The 16,292-nt window shown below is 44.1% G+C and overlaps 1 long non-coding RNA gene across 50 annotated transcripts in view; it reads left to right on the forward strand.

Annotated features, from left to right (window-relative positions):
• The window catches only part of LOC307185334, a 3,778,167-nt gene that overhangs the window by 3,098,693 nt on the left and 663,182 nt on the right, over positions 1-16,292 (forward strand). The window contains exon 16 of one of the 50 annotated variants that reach the window (XR_013827978.1): positions 1,179-1,260. The exons of the other annotated variants lie outside the window; for them this stretch is intronic. This is a non-coding gene — a long non-coding RNA (uncharacterized lncRNA). The remainder of the gene's footprint in view (positions 1-1,178; positions 1,261-16,292) is intronic. 50 annotated transcript variants of the gene reach the window in all.

Raw genomic sequence — 16,292 nt, forward strand, 5'->3', positions numbered from 1 at the left:
TTTTGACCGAGGGGAAGTGAGACTTCATTGTAGTGCAGATTTCCTTTGCAAGCTTGCTTGGTTGGCCAAATAGGGCGTATGGGTTTTTTCCTGAATATATTCAGGAAAAAAACGCATACGCCCTTTTTGGCCAAGTGCATCATTGTGGACGTTCTGCCTCTTTTCCTATGCTTTCAATGCAATTCCAGTCTACCTCCTGAAATCGGTTTCCTGCAATTCTGCCCCGCTTTCAAGTCCTCTTGGCAGCCTTACTTCAGTATATTTTTGGACGATAGCTGTCATTTATAACTCTGCAGGTTTGTGAATTACAGTGCCCCTGAGCTCCTTTCTTCAACACGCTTTCTTTTGATCTGGCCGCAACACCGCAGGATGGCTTCAGGCCCTAATCTGGTTCCGGCACGGCACGCTGAGCCTTTGGTTAATTCCTCTTCCTGGTGGGAAATGAGAGTTAAATTTGCCCGTCCAGACACCTCCAGCTAGTCTCCCATTGGTTCTCCCTATTCCTGTTCATCTTCCGCAGAAATTGCAAACTGTGCCAAACAGGAGGTTAAAGGTGCTGACTCTCGAGGTGGGGAGAGTGTTAGTAAAGCGTCTGGAATGTTGCACTCGAGTACCAGGGGAGGAAAACTGAGACATATTTGAACACGTCTCCCGTTCACACAGTTGATCATACTCTGGGTTCCACATGCATGTTTTAGCTGAAGGAAGAATACCTGAAACCTGCAGAGTTGAGACCCGTGGAATGGGTACCATGCAATATGACTTCAAAGGGTCTTCATTTGCTCACCGAACCTCTCCAATCATCACTGCTGCATTTATGCCTCTGTACACACGCTTGATTCTCTTTTGGAGACATAGCAATCCATAGGTTTTAAGATACTTACTAGTCAGTTACATTCTTAGGCGTTTAATATGGGGTGTTGAGTCCATTTCGTTGAGCAAGGAGTAGCTCTTGTCTATTCCATATTTGGCTTAAGGAACTTTATCTGTGCTCATTTCAATCTTTGGTTTTATGCAGCACCCCAACTCACCTTTCCCCTGAAGCATGCATAAGTTGTTTTTCTGAATTTGAGACCCTGTGCTGTTTTGGAATTCAGTTCCTGTGTAGCCAAGTTTACATTCCGTGTATTAGTGATATCTTATGATGTTTCTTTTTCTGTGTGACTTATTTCAGTTAGAATCATCGTACCTGAATCCACTCATTATGCTGCTACGGGCCTGATGACATAGATTTCATTGCTGAGTGATAATGCATTGTACGTACGTACCACAAGTTCTTTATCCATTTTTCACTTTCTGTGATATTGAACTTGTACGGTAAACGAGGTTCTTGTAAACAGAGGCGTCCCAAACTTTGGGGTGGCTGTGTCTTTTTGATTTTAATTTCCCTAAGCTATAGGACCATAAGTGGAAGTGCCCTAGGCTCTGTTGCTTTGTTTTTTAGATGTTTCAGGAAACACGATACACTTCTCCGGAGTGTCTGTTGGCAATTTACATCCCGCCCATCAACATAACAAGGCTCCCAGTTCTCCAGGGCCTGTCCTGCCTTTCTGGATTTTACACTTTTTTCAGATGGCCCTTTTGACCGGGGGGAATTGAGACTTCATTGTAGTGCAGATTTCTTTGCAAGCTTGCTTGGTTGGCCAAAAAGGGCGTATGCGTTTTTTCCTGAATATATTCAGGGAAAAACGCATACGCCCTTTTTGGCCAAGTGCATCGTTGTGGACGTTCTGCCTCTTTTCCTATGCTTTCAATGCAATTCCAGTCTACCTCCTGAAATCGGTTTCGTGCAATTCTGCCCCGCTTTCAAGTCCTCTTGGCAGCCTTACTTCAGTCTATTTTTGGACGATAGCTGTCATTTATAATCTGCAGGTTTGTGAATTACAGAGACCTTGAGCTCCTTTCTTCAACTCGCTTTCTTTTGAGCTGGCCGCAACACCGCAGGATGGTTTCAGGCCCTAATCTGGTTCCGGCACGGCACGCTGAGCCTTTGGTTATTTCCTCTTCCTGGTGGGAAATGAGAGTTAAATTTGCCCGTCCAGACACCTCCAGCTAGTCTCTCATTGGTTCTCGCTATTCCTGTTCATCTTCCGCAGAAATTGCAAACTGGGCCAAACAGGAGGTTAAAGGCGCTGACTCTCCAAGTCGGGAGAGTGTTAGTAAAGGGTCTGGAATGTTGCACCCGAGTACCAGGGGAGGAAAACTGAGACATATTTGAACACGTCTCCCGTTCACACGGTTGATCGTACTCGGGGTTCCACATGCATGTTTTATCTGAAGGAAGAATACCTAAAACCTGGGTCGTTGAAACCCGTGTAATGGGTACCATGCAATATGACTTCAAAGGGTCTTCATTTGCTCACCGAACCTCTCCAATCCTATCACTGCTGCGTTCATGCCCCTGTACACATGCTTGATTCTCTTTCGGAGACATAGCAATCCATAGGTTTTAAGATACTTACTAGTCAGGTACATTCTTAGGCGTTTAATATGCGGTGTTGAGTCCATTTCGTTGAGCAAGGAGTAGCTCTTGTCTATTCCATATTTGGCTTAAGGAACTTTATCTGTGCTCATTTCGATCTCTGGTTTTATGCAGCACCCCAACTCACCTTTCCCCTTAAGCAAGCATAAGTTGGTTTTCTAAATTTGAGACCCTGTTCTGTTCTGTAATTCAGTTCCTGTGTAGCCAAGTTTACATTCCGTGTATTAGTGATATCTTATGATGTTTCTTTTTCTGTGTGACTTACTTCAGTTAGAATCATCATACCTGAATCCACTCATTGTTCTGCTAAGGGCCTGATGACATAGATTTCATTGCTGAGTGATATTGCTTTGTAAGTAAATACCACAACTTCTTTATCCATTTTTCACTTTCTGCGATGTTGAACTTGTACTGTAAACGAGGTTTTTGTAAACAGAGGCGTCCCAAACTTTGGGGTGGCTGTGTCTTTTTGATTTTAATTTCCCTAAGCTATAGGACCATAAGTGGAAGTGCCCTAGGCTCTGTTGCTTTGTTTTTTAGATGTTTCAGGAAACACCATACACTTCTCCTGAGTGTCTGTTGGCAATTTACATCCCGCCCATCAGCATAACAAGGCTCCCAGTTCTCCATGGCCTGTCCTGCCTTTCTGGATTTTACACTTTTTTCAGATGGCCCTTTTGACCGGGGGGAAGTGAGACTTCATTGTAGTGCAGATTTCCTTTGCAAGCTTGCTTGGTTGGCCAAAAAGGGCGTATGCGTTTTTTCCTGAATATATTCAGGAAAAAACGCATACGCCCTTTTTGGCCAAGTGCATCATTGTGGACGTTCTGCCTCTTTTCCTATGCTTTCAATGCAATTCCAGTCTACCTCCTGAAATCGGTTTCCTGCAATTCTGCCCCGCTTTCAAGTCCTCTTGGCAGCCTTACTTCAGTCTATTTTTGGACGATAGCTGTCATTTATAACTCTGCAGGTTTGTGAATTACAGTGCCCCTGAGCTCCTTTCTTCAACTCGCTTTCTTGTGACCTGGCCGCAACACCGCAGGATGGCTTCAGGCCCTAATCTGGTTCCGGCACGGCACGCTGAGCCTTTGGTTATTTCCTCTTCCTGGTGGGAAATGAGAGTTAAATTTGCCCGTCCAGACACCTCCAGCTAGTCTCTCATTGGTTCTCGCTATTCCTGTTCATCTTCCGCAGAAATTGCAAACTGGGCCAAACAGGAGATTTAAGGGACTGACTCTCCAAGTTGGGAGAGTGTTAGTAAAGCGTCTGGAATGTTGCACCCGAGTACCAGGATACGAAAACTGAGAAATATTTGAACACGTCTCCCGTTCACACGGTTGATCATACTCTGGGTTCCACATGAATGTTTTAGCTGATGGAAGAATACCTTAAACCTGGAGAGTTGAGACCCGTGTAATGGGTACCATGCAATATGACTTCAAAGGGTCTTCATTTGGTCACCGAATCTCTCCAATCCTATCTCTGCTGCGTTTATGCCTCTGTACACACGCTTGATTCTCTTTTGGAGACATAGCAATCCATAGGTTTTAAGATACTTACTAGTCATGTACATTCTTAGGCGTTTAATATGGGGTGTTGAGTCCATTTCGTTGAGCAAGGAGTAGCTCTTGTCTCTTCCATATTTGGCTTAAGGAACTTTATCTGTGCTCATTTCAATCTCTGGTTTTATGCAGCACCCCAACTCACCTTTCCCCTTAAGCAAGCATAAGTTGGTTTTCTAAATTTGAGACCCTGTTCTGTTCTGTAATTCAGTTCCTGTGTAGCCAAGTTTACATTCCGTGTATTACTGATATCTTATGATGTTTCTTTTTCTGTGTGACTTATTTCAGTTAGAATCATCATACCTGAATCCACTCATTGTGCTGCTAAGGGCCTGATGACATAGATTATTTTGCTGAGTGATACTGCATTGTACGTAAGTACCACAAGTTCTTTATCCATTTTTCACTTTCTGTGATATTGAACTTGTACGGTAAACGAGGTTCTTGTAAACAGAGCCGTTCCAAACTTTGGGGTGGCTGTGTCTTTTTGATTTTAATTTCCCTAATCTATAGGACCATAAGTGGAAGTGCCCTAGGTTCTGTGGCTTTGTTTTTTAGATGTTTCAGGAAACACCATACACTTCTCCCGAGTGGCTGTTGGCAATTTACATCCCGCCCATCAGCATAACAAGGCTCCCAGTTCTCCATGGCCTGTCCTGCCTTTCTGGATTTTACACTTTTTTCAGATGGCCCTTTTGACCGGGGGGAAGTGAGACTTCATTGTAGTGCAGATTTCCTTTGCAAGCTTGCTTGGTTGGCCAAAAAGGGCGTATGCGTTTTTTCCTGAATATATTCAGGAAAAATCGCATACGCCCTTTTTGGCCAAGTGCATCATTGTGGACGTTCTGCCTCTTTTCCTATGCTTTCAATGCATTTCCAGTCTACCTCCTGAAATCAGTTTCCTGCAATTCTGCCCCGCTTTCTAGTTCTCTTGGCAGCCTTACTTCAGTATATTTTTGAACGATAGCTGTCACTTATAACTCTGCAGGTTTGTGAATTATAGTGCCCCTGAGCTCCTTTCTTCAACTCGCTTTCTTGTGACCTGGCCGCAACACCGCAGGATGGCTTCAGGCCCTAATCTGGTTCCGGCACGGCACGCTGAGCCTTTGGTTAATTCCTCTTCCTGGTGGGAAATGAGAGTTAAATTTGCCCGTCCAGACACCTCCAGCTAGTCTCTCATTGGTTCTCGCTATTCCTGTTCATCTTCCGCAGAAATTGCAAACTGGGCCAAACAGGAGGTTAAAGGCGCTGACTCTCCAAGTGGGGAGAGTGTTAGTAAAGCGTCTGGAATATTGCACCCGAGTACCAGGGGAGGAAAACTGAGACATATTTGAACACGTCTCCCGATCACATGGTTGATCATACTCTAGGTTCCACATGCATGTTTTAGCTGAAGGAAGAATACCTAAAACCTGGGTAGTTGAAACCCGTGGAATGGGTACCATGCAATATGACTTCAAAGGGTCTTCATTTGCTCACCACACCTCTCCAATCCTATCACTGCTGCGTTTATGCCCCTGTACACATGCTCGATTCTCTTTCGGAGACATAGCAATCCATAGGTTTTAAGATACTTACTAGTCAGGTACATTCTTAGGCGTTTAATATGCGGTGTTGAGTCCATTTCGTTGAGCAAGGAGTAGCTCTTGTCTATTCCATATTTGGCTTAAGGAACTTTATCTGTGCTCATTTCAATCTCTGGTTTTATGCAGCACCCCAACTCACCTTTCCCCTTAAGCAAGAATAAGTTGGTTTTCTAAATTTGAGACCCTGTTCTGTTCTGTAATTCAGTTCCTGTGTAGCCAAGTTTCCATTCCGTGTATTACTGATATCTTATGATGTTTCTTTTTCTGTGTGACTTATTTCAGTTAGAATCATCATACCTGAATCCACTCATTGTGCTGCTAAGGGCCTGATGACACAGATTTCATTGCTGAGTGATATTGCTTTGTAAGTAAATACCACAACTTCTTTATCCATTTTTCACTTTCTGTGATGTTGAACTTGTACTGTAAACGAGGTTCTTGTAAACAGAGGCGTCCCAAACTTTGGGGTGGCTGTGTCTTTTTGATTTTAATTTCCCTAAGCTATAGGACCGTAAGTGGCAGTGCCGTAGGCTCTGTTGCTTTGTTTTTTAGATGTTTCAGGAAACACCATACACTTCTCCCGAGTGTCTGTTGGCAATTTACATCCCGCCCATCAGCATAACAAGGCTCCCAGTTCTCCATGGCCTGTCCTGCCTTTCTGGATTTTACACTTTTTTCAGATGGCCCTTTTGACCGGGGGGAAGTGAGACTTCATTGTAGTGCAGATTTCCTTTGCAAGCTTGCTTGGTTGGCCAAAAAGGGCGTATGCGTTTTTTCCTGAATATATTCAGGAAAAAACGCATACGCCCTTTTTGGCCAAGTGCATCATTGTGGACGTTCTGCCTCTTTTCCTATGCTTTCAATGCAATTCCAGTCTACCTCCTGAAATCGGTTTCCTGCAATTCTGCCCCGCTTTCAAGTCCTCTTGGCAGCCTTACTTCAGTCTATTTTTGGACGATAGCTGTCATTTATAACTCTGCAGGTTTGTGAATTACAGTGCCCCTGAGCTCCTTTCTTCAACTCGCTTTCTTTTGAGCTGGCCGCAACACCGCAGGATGGCTTCAGGCCCTAATCTGGTTCCGGTACGGCACGCTGAGCCTTTGGTTATTTCCTCTTCCTGGTGGGAAATGAGAGTTAAATTTGCCCGTCCAGACACCTCCAGCTAGCCTCTCATTGGTTCTCGCTATTCCTGTTCATCTTCCGCAGAAATTGCAAACTGGGCCAAACAGGAGGTTAAAGGCGCTGAGTCTCCAAGTGGGGAGAGTGTTAGTAAAGCGTCTGGAATGTTGCACCCGAGTACCAGGGGAGGAAAACTGAGACATATTTGAACACGTCTCCCGTTCACATGGTTGATCATACTTGGGTTCCACATGCATGTTTTAGCTGAAGGAAGAATACCTTAAACCTGGAGAGTTGAGACCCGTGTGATGGGTACCATGCAATATGACTTCAAAGGGTCTTCATTTGCTCACCGAACCTCTCCAATCCTATCACTGCTGCGTTTATGCCCCTGTACACATGCTTGATTCTCTTTTGGAGACATAGCAATCCATAGGTTTTACGATACTTACTAGTCAGGTACATTCTTAGGCGTTTAATATGGGGTGTTGAGTCCATTTCGTTGAGCAAGGAGTAGCTCTTGTCTATTCCATATTTGACTTAAGGAACTTTATCTGTGCTCATTTCAATCTCTGGTTTTATGCAGCACCCCAACTCACCTTTACCCTTAAGCAAGCATAAGTTGGTTTTCTAAATTTGAGACCCTGTTCTGTTCTGTAATTCAGTTCCTGTGTAGCCAAGTTTCCATTCCGTGTATTACTGATATCTTATGATGTTTCTTTTTCTGTGTGACATATTTCAGTTAGAATCATCATACCTAAATCCACCCATTGTGCTGCTAAGTGCCTGATGACATAGATTTCATTGCTGAGTGATACTGCATTGTACGTAAGTACCACAAGTTCTTTATCCATTTTTCACTTTCTGCGATGTTGAACTTGTACTGTAAACGAGGTTCTTGTAAACAGAGCCGTTCCAAACATTGGGGTGGCTGTGTCTTTTTGATTTTAATTTCCCTAAGCTATAGGACCATAAGTGGAAGTGCCCTAGGCTCTGTTGCTTTGTTTTTTAGATGTTTCAGGAAACACCATACACTTCTCCCAAGTGTCTGTTGGCAATTTACATCCCGCCCATCAGCATAACAAGGCTCCCAGTTCTCAATGGCCTGTTGCCTTTCTGGATTTTACACTTTTTTCAGATGGCCCTTTTGACCGGGGGGAAGTGAGACTTCATTGTAATGCAGATTTCCTTTGCAAGCTTGCTTGGTTGGCCAAAAAGGGCGTATGCGTTTTTTCCTGAATATATTCAGGAAAAAACGCATACGCCCTTTTTGGCCAAGTGCATCATTGTGGACGTTCTGCCTCTTTTCCTATGCTTTCAATGCAATTCCAGTCTACCTCCTGAAATCGGTTTCCTGCAATTCTGCCCCGCTTTCAAGTCCTCTTGGCAGCCTTACTTCAGTCTATTTTTGGACGATAGCTGTCATTTATAACTCTGCAGGTTTGTGAATTACAGTGCCCCTGAGCTCCTTTCTTCAACTCGCTTTCTTGTGACCTGGCCGCAACACCGCAGGATGGCTTCGGGCCCTAATCTGGTTCCGGCACGGCACGCTGAGCCTTCGGTTATTTCCTCTTCCTGGTGGGAAATGAGAGTTAAATTTGCCCGTCCAGACACCTCCAGCTAGTCTCTCATTGGTTCTCGCTATTCCTGTTCATCTTCCGCAGAAATTGCAAACTGGGCCAAACAGGAGATTTAAGGGACTGACTCTCCAAGTCGGGAGAGTGTTAGTAAAGCGTCTGGAATGTTGCACCCGAGTACCAGGATACGAAAACTGAGACATATTTGAACACGTCTCCCGATCACATGGTTGATCATACTCTAGGTTCCACATGCATGTTTTAGCTGAAGGAAGAATACCTTAAACCTGGAGAGTTGAAACCCGTGGAATGGGTACCATGCAATATGACTTCAAAGGGTCTTCATTTGCTCACCACACCTCTCCAATCCTATCACTGCTGCGTTTATGCCCCTGTACACATGCTTGATTCTCTTTCGGAGACATAGCAATCCATAGGTTTTAAGATACTTACTAGTCAGGTACATTCTTAGGCGTTTAATATGGGGTGTTGAGTCCATTTCGTTGAGCAAGGAGTAGCTCTTGTCTATTCCATATTTGGCTTAAGGAACTTTATCTGTGCTCATTTCAATCTCTGGTTTTATGCAGCACCCCAACTCACCTTTCCCCTTAAGCAAGAATAAGTTGGTTTTCTAAATTTGAGACCCTGTTCTGTTCTGTAATTCAGTTCCTGTGTAGCCAAGTTTCCATTCCGTGTATTACTGATATCTTATGATGTTTCTTTTTCTGTGTGACTTATTTCAGTTAGAATCATCATACCTGAATCCACTCATTGTGCTGCTAAGGGCCTGATGACACAGATTTCATTGCTGAGTGATATTGCTTTGTAAGTAAATACCACAACTTCTTTATCCATTTTTCACTTTCTGCGATGTTGAACTTGTACTGTAAACGAGGTTCTTGTAAACAGAGCCGTTCCAAACTTTGTGGTGGCTGTGTCTTTTTGATTTTAATTTCCCTAAGCTATAGGACCATAAGTGGCAGTGCCCTAGGCTCTGTTGCTTTGTTTTTTAGATGTTTCAGGAAACACCATACACTTCTCCCGAGTGGCTGTTGGCAATTTACATCCCGCCCATCAGCATAACAAGGCTCCCAGTTCTCCATGGCCTGTCCTGCCTTTCTGGATTTTACACTTTTTTCAGATGGCCCTTTTGACCGGGGGGAAGTGAGACTTCATTGTAGTGCAGATTTCCTTTGCAAGCTTGCTTGGTTGGCCAAAAAGGGCGTATGCGTTTTTTCCTGAATATATTCAGGAAAAAACGCATACGCCCTTTTTGGCCAAGTGCATCATTGTGGACGTTCTGCCTCTTTTCCTATGCTTTCAATGCAATTCCAGTCTACCTCCTGAAATCGGTTTCCTGCAATTCTGCCCCGCTTTCAAGTCCTCTTGGCAGCCTTACTTCAGTCTATTTTTGGACGATAGCTGTCATTTATAACTCTGCAGGTTTGTGATTTACAGTGCCCCTGAGCTCCTTTCTTCAACTCGCTTTCTTTTGAGCTGGCCGCAACACCGCAGGATGGCTTCAGGCCCTAATCTGGTTCCGGTACGGCACGCTGAGCCTTTGGTTATTTCCTCTTCCTGGTGGGAAATGAGAGTTAAATTTGCCCGTCCAGACACCTCCAGCTAGTCTCTCATTGGTTCTCGCTATTCCTGTTCATCTTCCGCAGAAATTGCAAACTGGGCCAAACAGGAGGTTAAAGGCGCTGAGTCTCCAAGTGGGGAGAGTGTTAGTAAAGCGTCTGGAATGTTGCACCCGAGTACCAGGGGAGGAAAACTGAGACATATTTGAACACGTCTCCCGTTCACATGGTTGATCATACTTGGGTTCCACATGCATGTTTTAGCTGAAGGAAGAATACCTTAAACCTGGAGAGTTGAGACCCGTGTGATGGGTACCATGCAATATGACTTCAAAGGGTCTTCATTTGCTCACCGAACCTCTCCAATCCTATCACTGCAGCATTTATGCCCCTGTACACATGCTTGATTCTCTTTTGGAGACATAGCAATCCATAGGTTTTACGATACTTACTAGTCAGGTACATTCTTAGGCGTTTAATATGGGGTGTTGAGTCCATTTCGTTGAGCAAGGAGTAGCTCTTGTCTATTCCATATTTGACTTAAGGAACTTTATCTGTGCTCATTTCAATCTCTGGTTTTATGCAGCACCCCAACTCACCTTTACCCTTAAGCAAGCATAAGTTGGTTTTCTAAATTTGAGACCCTGTTCTGTTCTGTAATTCAGTTCCTGTGTAGCCAAGTTTCCATTCCGTGTATTACTGATATCTTATGATGTTTCTTTTTCTGTGTGACTTATTTCAGTTAGAATCATCATACCTGAATCCACTCATTGTGCTGCTAAGGGCCTGATGACACAGATTTCATTGCTGAGTGATATTGCTTTGTAAGTAAATACCACAACTTCTTTATCCATTTTTCACTTTCTGCGATGTTGAACTTGTACTGTAAACGAGGTTCTTGTAAACAGAGGCGTCCCAAACTTTGGGGTGCCTGTGTCTTTTTGATTTTAATTTCCCTAAGCTATAGGACCATAAGTGGCAGTGCCCTAGGCTCTGTTGCTTTGTTTTTTAGATGTTTCAGGAAACACCATACACTTCTCCCGAGTGTCTGTTGGCAATTTACATCCCGCCCATCAGCATAACAAGGCTCCCAGTTCTCCATGGCCTGTCCTGCCTTTCTGGATTTTACACTTTTTTCAGATGGCCCTTTTGACCGGGGGGAAGTGAGACTTCATTGTAGTGCAGATTTCCTTTGCAAGCTTGCTTGGTTGGCCAAAAAGGGCGTATGCGTTTTTTCCTGAATATATTCAGGAAAAAACGCATACGCCCTTTTTGGCCAAGTGCATCATTGTGGACGTTCTGCCTCTTTTCCTATGCTTTCAATGCAATTCCAGTCTACCTCCTGAAATCGGTTTCCTGCAATTCTGCCCCGCTTTCAAGTCCTCTTGGCAGCCTTACTTCAGTCTATTTTTGGACGATAGCTGTCATTTATAACTCTGCAGGTTTGTGAATTACAGTGCCCCTGAGCTCCTTTCTTCAACTCGCTTTCTTGTGACCTGGCCGCAACACCGCAGGATGGCTTCAGGCCCTAATCTGGTTCCTGCCCGGCATGCTGAGCCTTTGGTTAATTCCTCTTCCTGGTGGGAAATGAGAGTTAAATTTGCCCGTCCAGACACCTCCAGCTAGCCTCTCATTGGTTCTCGCTATTCCTGTTCATCGTCCGCAGAATTTGCAAACTGGGCCAAACAGGAGGTTAAAGGGACTAACTCTCCAAGTCGGGAGAGTGTTAGTAAAGCGTCTGGAATGTTGCACCCGAGTACCAGGGGAGGAAAACTGAGACATATTTGAACACGTCTCCCTATCACATGGTTGATCATACTCTAGGTTCCACATGCATGTTTTAGCTGAAGGAAGAATACATTAAACCTGGGTAGTTGAAACCCGTGGAATGGGTACCATGCAATATGACTTCAAAGGGTCTTCATTTGCTCACCGAACCTCTCCAATCCTATCACTGCTGCGTTTATGCCCCTGTACACATGTTTGATTGTCTTTCGGAGACATAGCAATCCATAGGTTTTAAGATACTTACTAGTCAGGTACATTCTTAGGCGTTTAATATGGGGTGTTGAGTCCATTTCGTTGAGCAAGGAGTAGCTCTTGTCTATTCCATATTTGGCTTAAGGAACTTTATCTGTGCTCATTTCAATCTCTGGTTTTATGCAGCACCCCAACTCACCTTTCCCCTTAAGCAAGAATAAGTTGGTTTTCTAAATTTGAGACCCTGTTCTGTTCTGTAATTCAGTTCCTGTGTAGCCAAGTTTCCATTCCGTGTATTACTGATATCTTATGATGTTTCTTTTTCTGTGTGACTTATTTCAGTTAGAATCATCATACCTGAATCCACTCATTGTGCTGCTAAGGGCCTGATGACACAGATTTCATTGCTGAGTGATATTGCTTTGTAAGTAAATACCACAACTTCTTTATCCATTCTTCACTTTCTGCGATGTTGAACTTGTACTGTAAACGAGGTTCTTGTAAACAGAGCCGTTCCAAACTTTGGGGTGGCTGTGTCTTTTTGATTTTAATTTCCCTAATCTATAGGACCATAAGTGGCAGTGCCCTAGGCTCTGTTGCTTTGTTTTTTAGATGTTTCAGGAAACACCATACACTTCTCCCCAGTGTCTGTTGGCAATTTACATCCCGCCCATCAGCATAACAAGGCTCCCAGTTCTCCATGGCCTGTCCTGCCCTTCTGGATTTTACACTTTTTTCAGATGGCCCTTTTGACCGGGGGGAAGTGAGACTTCATTGTCGTGCAGATTTCCTTTGCAAGCTTGCTTGGTTGGCCAAAAAGGGCGTATGCGTTTTTTCCTGAATATATTCAGGAAAAAATGCATACGCCCTTTTTGGCCAAGTGCATCATTGTGGACGTTCTGCCTCTTTTCCTATGCTTTCAATGCAATTCCAGTCTACCTCCTGAAATCGGTTTCCTGCAATTCTGCCCCGCTTTCAAGTCCTCTTGGCAGCCTTACTTCAGTATATTTTTGGACGATAGCTGTCATTTATAACTCTGCAGGTTTGTGAATTACAGTGCCCCTGAGCTCCTTTCTTCAACTCGCTTTCTTGTGACCTGGCCGCAACACCGCAGGATGGCTTCAGGCCCTAATCTGGTTCCGGCACGGCACGCTGAGCCTTTGGTTAATTCCTCTTCCTGGTGGGAAATGAGAGTTAAATTTGCCCGTCCAGACACCTCCAGCTAGTCTCTCATTGGTTCTCGCTATTCCTGTTCATCTTCCGCAGAAATTGCAAACTGGGCCAAACAGGAGGTTAAAGGGACTGACGCTCCAAGTGGGGAGAGTGTTAGTAAAGCATCTGGAATGTTGCACCCGAGTACCAGGGTACGAAAACTGAGACATATTTGAACACGTCTCCCGATCACATGGTTGATCATACTCTAGGTTCCACATGCATGTTTTAGCTGAAGGAAGAATACCTAAAACCTGGGTAGTTGAAACCCGTGGAATGGGTACCATGCAATATGACTTCAAAGGGTCTTCATTTGCTCACCGAACCTCTCCAATCCTATCACTGCTGCGTTTATGCCCCTGTACACATGCTTGATTCTCTTTCGGAGACATAGCAATCCATAGGTTTTAAGATACTTACTAGTCAGGTACATTCTTAGGCGTTTAATATGCGGTGTTGAGTCCATTTCGTTGAGCAAGGAGTAGCTCTTGTCTATTCCATATTTGGCTTAAGGAACTTTATCTGTGCTCATTTCAATCTCTGGTTTTATGCAGCACCCCAACTCACCTTTCCCCTTAAGCAAGCATAAGTTGGTTTTCTAAATTTGAGAACCTGTTCTGTTTTGGAATTCAGTTCCTGTGTAGCCAAGTTTACATTCCGTGTATTAGTGATATCTTATGATGTTTCTTTTTCTGTGCAACTTATTTCAGTTAGAATCATCGTACCTGAATCCACTCATTATGCTGCTACGGGCCTGATGACATAGATTTCATTGCTGAGTGATACTGCATTGTACGTAAGTACCACAAGTTCTTTATCCATTTTTCACTTTCTGCGATGTTGAATTTGTACTGTAAACGAGGTTCTTGTAAACAGAGCCATTCCAAACTTTGGGGTGGCTGTGTTTTTTTGATTTTAATTTCCCTAAGCTATAGGACCATAAGTGGAAGTGCCCTAGGCTCTGTTGCTTTGTTTTTTAGATGTTTCAGGAAACACCATACACTTCTCCAGAGTGTCTGTTGGCAATTTACATCCCGCCCATCAGCATAACAAGGCTCCCAGTTCTCAATGGCCTGTTACCTTTCTGGATTTTACACTTTTTTCAGATGGCCCTTTTGACCGGGGGGAAGTGAGACTTCATTGTAATGCAGATTTCCTTTGCAAGCTTGCTTGGTTGGCCAAAAAGGGCGTATGCGTTTTTTCCTGAATATATTCAGGAAAAAACGCATACGCCCTTTTTGGCCAAGTGCATCATTGTGGACGTTCTGCCTCTTTTCCTATGCTTTCAATGCAATTCCAGTCTACCTCCTGAAATCGGTTTCCTGCAATTCTGCCCCGCTTTCAAGTCCTCTTGGCAGCCTTACTTCAGTCTATTTTTGGACGATAGCTGTCATTTATAACTCTGCAGGTTTGTGAATTACAGTGCCCCTGAGCTCCTTTCTTCAACTCGCTTTCTTGTGACCTGGCCGCAACACCGCAGGATGGCTTCAGGCCCTAATCTGGTTCCGGCCCGGCATGCTGAGCCTTTGGTTAATTCCTCTTCCTGGTGGGAAATGAGAGTTAAATTTGCCCGTCCAGACACCTCCAGCTAGCCTCTCATTGGTTCTCGCTATTCCTGTTCATCGTCCGCAGAATTTGCAAACTGGGCCAAACAGGAGGTTAAAGGGACTGACTCTCCAAGTCGGGAGAGTGTTAGTAAAGCGTCTGGAATGTTGCACCCGAGTACCAGGGGAGGAAAACTGAGACATATTTGAACACGTCTCCCGATCACATGGTTGATCATACTCTAGGTTCCACATGCATGTTTTAGCTGAAGGAAGAATACATTAAACCTGGGTAGTTGAAACCCGTGGAATGGGTACCATGCAATATGACTTCAAAGGGTCTTCATTTGCTCACCGAACCTCTCCAATCCTATCACTGCTGCGTTTATGCCCCTGTACACATGTTTGATTGTCTTTCGGAGACATAGCAATCCATAGGTTTTAAGATACTTACTAGTCAGGTACATTCTTAGGCGTTTAATATGGGGTGTTGAGTCCATTTCGTTGAGCAAGGAGTAGCTCTTGTCTATTCCATATTTGGCTTAAGGAACTTTATCTGTGCTCATTTCAATCTCTGGTTTTATGCAGCACCCCAACTCACCTTTCCCCTTAAGCAAGAATAAGTTGGTTTTCTAAATTTGAGACCCTGTTCTGTTCTGTAATTCAGTTCCTGTGTAGCCAAGTTTCCATTCCGTGTATTACTGATATCTTATGATGTTTCTTTTTCTGTGTGACTTATTTCAGTTAGAATCATCATACCTGAATCCACTCATTGTGCTGCTAAGGGCCTGATGACACAGATTTCATTGCTGAGTGATATTGCTTTGTAAGTAAATACCACAACTTCTTTATCCATTCTTCACTTTCTGCGATGTTGAACTTGTACTGTAAACGAGGTTCTTGTAAACAGAGCCGTTCCAAACTTTGGGGTGGCTGTGTCTTTTTTATTTTAATTTCCCTAAGCTATAGGACCATAAGTGGCAGTGCCCTAGGCTCTGTTGCTTTGTTTTTTAGATGTTTCAGGAAACACCATACACTTCTCCCCAGTGTCTGTTGGCAATTTACATCCCGCCCATCAGCATAACAAGGCTCCCAGTTCTCCATGGCCTGTCCTGCCCTTCTGGATTTTACACTTTTTTCAGATGGCCCTTTTGACCGGGGGGAAGTGAGACTTCATTGTCGTGCAGATTTCCTTTGCAAGCTTGCTTGGTTGGCCAAAAAGGGCGTATGCGTTTTTTCCTGAATATATTCAGGAAAAAATGCATACGCCCTTTTTGGCCAAGTGCATCATTGTGGACGTTCTGCCTCTTTTCCTATGCTTTCAATGCAATTCCAGTCTACCTCCTGAAATCGGTTTCCTGCAATTCTGCCCCGCTTTCAAGTCCTCTTGGCAGCCTTACTTCAGTATATTTTTGGACGATAGCTGTCATTTATAACTCTGCAGGTTTGTGAATTACAGTGCCCCTGAGCTCCTTTCTTCAACTCGCTTTCTTGTGACCTGGCCGCAACACCGCAGGATGGCTTCAGGCCCTAATCTGGTTCCGGCACGGCACGCTGAGCCTTTGGTTAATTCCTCTTCCTGGTGGGAAATGAGAGTTAAATTTGCCCGTCCAGACACCTCCAGCTAGTCTCTCATTGGTTCTCGCTATT

This window comes from Stenella coeruleoalba (genome assembly GCF_951394435.1).
Source record: "Stenella coeruleoalba genome assembly, chromosome: 4".
Classification (NCBI taxonomy): domain Eukaryota; kingdom Metazoa; phylum Chordata; class Mammalia; order Artiodactyla; family Delphinidae; genus Stenella; species Stenella coeruleoalba.